Below are 6000 nucleotides of genomic sequence, written 5' to 3'. Positions count from 1 at the left end.
GCAACGCAGCACTGCCGCTATTGGCTATCGCCGATAAGCGGACACACCTGCAAACGTCAGGAGGTTTGAGCGCGAATGTAGTTTCTTCAGTGTAGGATTATTCGTCAGAGGTTGGTACGACTTACAGTCGACATATTGTGGCGTAATCTTGAAGTTCGCAGCATCTGCCCGCGCACCGGCCGCGGAATCGTCAGGAACAGTGTTGCCAACTGGACGGAAATTCCATCGAAAGTGATGGAATTTCAACGTAGTGGACGGGAAAAAAATGGCTTTGACGGGTGACGGATTTTCTGGCGGAAATTACGATTTACATAGTCTTTTGACATTTTTAGCTGCTGTCATTTTTAATTGTTTCATTTTTGGGAGATTTTACTTTTTATTTGAACAGCCCTGCCTGTTTCGTACTATGTTCAAGAATCCCCTGTTTCAGATTTCCTCGTAATCAAGTTAAATGTTCACGAATTATTATTTTAATCAGGATTGGTATGTTCTGTTAATATATATATATATATATATATATATATATATATATATATATATATATATATATAGCCTATATATATATATATTCGGTCTTATTTTTTTTATTTTGACGGAGTCTGACGGATTTCCAGGTGTTATACTGACGGGGATACAATTTATGTGTTGGCAACACTGGTCAGGAATAGCGGAGTCAGTGTTCTTTCTGTTGAGAAGTAATAAGCAAGTGTAGTGCAGTGTGGAACTATATTTCATTAAACGTGCTACAAATCAACTTCCATAAGGTATGTTGTATTGGCATTACAGTTTTTCTTACTAATACCATTACCACTGCAATAATAAGATAGTTACGCTTCGACGGACAATTAAGGCTAGTTCACAATAAACCGGCAACGGAAACGACAACGAGAACGAAAACTGAAATATTATTAAAATAAATCTATTTAAATGTGAGCATTCACAATTAACTATGGTCTCTCTGACATCTTGAATATTTTTCCTGCATGTATTAAAAACACTTATTTCTGAAAAGTACGTAGACTACTCTCAGACATATTGTACTTACTTACTTACAAATGGCTTTTAAAGAACCCGGAGGTTCATTGCCGCCCTCACATAGGCCCGCCATAGGTCCCGATCCTGAGCAAGATCAATCCAGTCTCTATCATCATGTCCCACCTCCCTCAAATCCATTTTAATATTATCTTCCCATTTATGTCTCGGCCTCCCCAAAGGTCTTTTTCCCTCCAGCCTCCCAACTAACACTCTATATGCATTTCTGTATTCGCCCATACGTGCTGCATGCCCTGCCCATCTCAAACGTCTGGATTTAATGTTCCTAATTATGTCAGGTGAAGAATACAATGCGTGCAGTTCTGTGTTGTGTAACTTTCTCCATTTTCCTGTAACTTCATCCCTCATAGCCCCAAATATTTTCCTAAGCACCTTATTCTCAAACACCTTTAAGCTACGTTCCTCTCTCAAAGTGGGAGTCCAAGTTTCACAACCATAAAGAACAACCGGTAATATAACTGTTTTATAAATTCTATCTCTCACATTTTTTGACAGCAGACTGAATGATAAAAGCTTCTCAACCGAATAATAACAGGCATTTCCCATATTTATTCTGTATTTAATTTCCTCTCGAGTATAATTTATATTTGTTACTGTTGCTCCCAGATATTTGAACTTCTCCACATCTTCAGAAGATAAATTTCCAATTTTTATATTTCCATTGCGTACAATATTCTCGTCAGGAGACATAATCATATACTTTGTTGACTTTAATACAATTAATTTTTTATTTGTCCTATATAAAATATATTAAAATTTGCATAATTTTTTGTAACCTAATTTTTCTATTTTCAAAGAAATGGGCATTATTGTAGTCTACCTTTTGCATAAATGCATGTTATCAGTGTACAAAATTTCAGAATTCTATCTCTAATGGTTGTGGTGTTATGAAATAATATCTATGGAAGTTTTAAAATGTTTAATTTAAAGTAAAAAGTGAATTCTAAAAAATATTAGAAGTAATATTTTTTATACTTTTGTCAGATATTTAGTTCTAATAAGTATTCTAATAAGTATTGTTGTGGTACCTTGTAATTTTTGTCCAATTGTTCCATTTCCTTATAAAATTTTAGAAATTTAGAACCTGCATTTTTTGATAATGTTTGTGGTCGTTCACGTAAATAAACCCTTAAATTTGAATGAACGTATTTGTGACAGTGTCAGGTGGAATTCTTCATTCAACTTTTCGCCACAAATAACCTTCTTCACTGAACAAAAGAATTCGTCGTCCGGGTTAGCATTTATGACCTGTCCAATTTATTTTTCGCCGCTACACCAACTTTCCCACGGGCATAAGATAGGAATCTATGGAATTCTTTGCAGGTTCTTTCCTTTTTTTCATTCTTGCAATATCATGCTCGTCGACTTGAAATTTTTAAATACATTTCATCTGAATTTATAATAGACCTTATGATTACGATTTGAAAACGGACATCATAATTTAATTAATTATTTTAAAGAAGTTTTGTAACGTTTTACAAAGAACAACTGACATCTATACTAATAATAAACCTGTAGCCTAAATTTTACTGGTAATTTTCGATTTTCCAAAAATAATTTTGGTGTTAACATGTAGGCCTAGAATTAACCATCCTGAAACCGAAAATCGCTTTTTTGAAATTTTTGTTTGTATGTCTGTCTGTCTCTCTGGATGGATGTTTGTTACCTTTTCACGCTATAATGGCTGAACGGATTTCGATGAAAACTGAAATATAAATTAAGTTCGTTGTAACTTAGATTTTAGGCTATTTGGCATTCAAAATACTTTATTTAAAGGGGCGTGAATTAAATAAATCGAAATATCTCGCTTATTATTGCATTTTATGAAAAATGTTACATAACGAAAGTTTCTTTAAAAATGATTTCCGATAAGTTTTAGTCTACGCAAAATTTTGATAGGGCTGGTATTTAAGGATATACAAGACTTTTAAAATAACAACTGGATAATAGCGAAATATTATTACAAATCCAGATTAACGCTAGAACATCACATTTAAGAAATCGTCAATTGTTATATTATAAAAAACCAAACACTTCAGCACATAAAAATTCACCAGTGTTTAAAAATGTGTTCAAATTTCAATGAAATATGTAAAACATGGGATCTAGATTTCTGCATTTCTTACATGGAATACAAACATTTTCTTATTAATATACTGAAGGTTGTTGATTTTATATAATATTGCTATTTGTTACTCTGTAATTTACCAATTATAACTACATTTTACATTTTTGGCTATGATATCTATATTTAACTATTTTTCATGTATTTTATTTTGTATTTTTCATTTTGTATCTATATCTGTATCTCTTATTTAGGTAGTATCTATTTGTCTGTTCTTTTTTTTTATCTTTCCTTTTCTCATTTTCCATTTTAATTTGTATTTACACTTGTATCTGTTTCATCTCTTTTTTTTCCTCCATGTTATCTATGTTTTTTTTTTATTTTTTTGTAAACGAATATCTGTACTGTCTATTATAATTGGGGCTTGCCCTGTTATAGGCATAAATAAATAAATAAATAAATAAATAAATAAATAAATAAATAAATAAATAAATAAATAAATAAATAAATAAATAAATAAATAAATAAATAAATAAACATTAAAATACATTTTCACCGCCACCACAGATTATAGCGTTTTTGTTCCTGCAGTAATTTTATATTTTGCACATAAGGTGCAAAATATAAAATTTTTGAGTAGGAAAAAAAAAACACATTTATTCATTCCATGGCAATAGTACATAGGAGATCGTGAATTCTTACATTTTCGAAAGAAAGAAATATAATTACATACCACTACATATGCTGTATCACCATTTAAGTTATTTGAAGGATTCAGAACCACAGTGGGCCAAGCGCCTTTACTGGAGACGTAGAAAACAATGGTTAAAATTAAGTTATTACCATAATTCAACGGAAACATATACCAAGTAATATAAAGTTTACACATTAAAATTAAATGATATGTCAATCTTCATTAAACTATGGTTGCATGTAATAACAAATAAGAAACATGTTAAAGGAATTATCATTGCACCAAATGAGTGTCTGTGGACCAAAATGATCGCATTTTAATTATTTAAATACAATTTAAATTAAGTAACATAATAAACTATTTATCCTTCTATCAAACACGAATCTTCCCTGGATCAAACGTTCTATTTTAATTATGTAATTACTTTATATTTATTTCTAACAGGTGCAGCGGGGCGCACGTGTACGGTTAGTATAAAATATTCTGAAACAGAATAGCATTGCTCATCTCTTTACTGTAACAATTCTTTCCTTTAATCCACTGTGCAAAGAGTACAGTTTTGGAACCTTTAATTGGAAGCATATTAGAACCCTTTAACACACGAAAACAGACAAACACATTAACCACTTACGAGGTTCACACACTGTAAATACAGTTTAGCGAATGATTTCAGTTTTAGAAGAATCTAAATTGCTACAAGTACTGGAAAAGGGAGATAATTTACAACCTCTCTGAAAGAGGGTGCTTTTGACCTAAATTATTTGTGGGCTGTTTCCTTGAACCCCATTCAATTGTGGTAATACTGTAGGGTGCTTTCTTCTATTGGCTGCGATGCCCAGATATTTCAGATACTTACAGGGTATTCCCTAGTAATTTTAAATCCATGTTGAATCTTGCGTACACTACTTTTAACACTTGAATATAATTAATTGACAAATCTTACATAATTAACACGAGTAAGTCCACTAGTTAATCAATTAATTTTAAATGTTTGACTAGATTATCAATTTAGACTCATCCTCACTATCAAAGTTACCCCCTGACTCTTCAACGTAACTGGTGTGCGTATTACAACATTCAAATAAACGACAAGCAATACTTTAAATGCCAAAGAACAACTTTATTTGAAGATAGAATTGAATATTCATTTATAATTACACACACACACATGTAAAATAATTTTTATGAAAATTCACGCACTAAAAAGAATTCGAAATTTCCTTCCGTTGCTTCTCAAGAAGAATCTAGCACAGTCGCTCTTGATGCCTCATTTTGATTACTGTGACACTCTCTACACTGACCTTAACATGAGACTGACAGACAGACTACAGCGTGTTCACAATGCATGTGTTCGATTTATTTGCAACGTCCGTAGATCTGACCGTATCACACCTTCACTAAATATGCTGTCCTGGGCCCGTCTCAAAGAGCGAAGAACTATTCACTCTCTCACTTTACTCTTCAATATTCTTCAAACCTCTAACCCTAGCTACTTAGCTTCTCGTTTTCAACATTTGTCCTCATATCACGAAATAGATACTCGCTCACAACACCATATCACACTCTCCATTCCTAAACACAGAACATCCTTCTACTCTTCATCGTTCACCGTCTCTGCAGCTCATCTCTGGAATTCTCTACCACAACATATCAGAGACTGTCGGACATTGTCTAGTTTCAAAAATAAATTAAAATTGCATTTTTTTCAATTCAGATTCCTTTCAGTTATAAGCTCTTTTCTCTGCGATATTTTTGTAAAAATACAAGCTATATATATTTCTTTCCTTCCTTTCCCCTTTTTGTTCTCTTTATCAGCCGATGAATTTATTATCATAACTCTTTTATTGTGAATTTTATTTAATTTTCGTATTTCTTTTCTTTTTTAATATTATTTTATTACATTCTATTTTGTTATATTCTACCTTACGTTTTCCATATTAACAATTTGCACTAAATGAGTACCTTTTACTATGTTACAATGTATTATACTTTCTTTGTCTTCTATTATGGTATTATTTTCATGTTGTTTAGCAGTGGCGGCTCGTGGGCATTGAATTAAGGGGAGCTGCATACAAAAATAAATCAAGCAACGTATTTTATTTAAAGATTAGTTCCATGCGCCTTGTCTTGTAGGTTGCAAACTTTTGAATCATCTTCTTATTAAAATCCGGTATGTCGTTTAACATAA

General features: G+C 32.0%; 1 protein-coding gene across 1 annotated transcript in view; it reads left to right on the top strand.

Annotated features, from left to right (window-relative positions):
- Window positions 1-657: 657 nt before the first annotated feature.
- Window positions 658-6000, top strand: part of LOC138713858 (uncharacterized) — a 30459-nt gene continuing 25116 nt past the window's right edge. Inside the window, exon 1 of the mRNA XM_069846320.1 lies at window positions 658-764. The gene's annotated coding sequence lies outside the window, so the exon portion shown is untranslated. The remainder of the gene's footprint in view (window positions 765-6000) is intronic.

This window comes from Periplaneta americana, chromosome 14 (genome assembly GCF_040183065.1).
Source record: "Periplaneta americana isolate PAMFEO1 chromosome 14, P.americana_PAMFEO1_priV1, whole genome shotgun sequence".
Lineage (NCBI taxonomy): Eukaryota > Metazoa > Arthropoda > Insecta > Blattodea > Blattidae > Periplaneta > Periplaneta americana.
The sequence above is the reverse complement of the archived record's forward strand: the minus strand, read 5'-3'. Positions and strand labels throughout refer to the sequence as shown.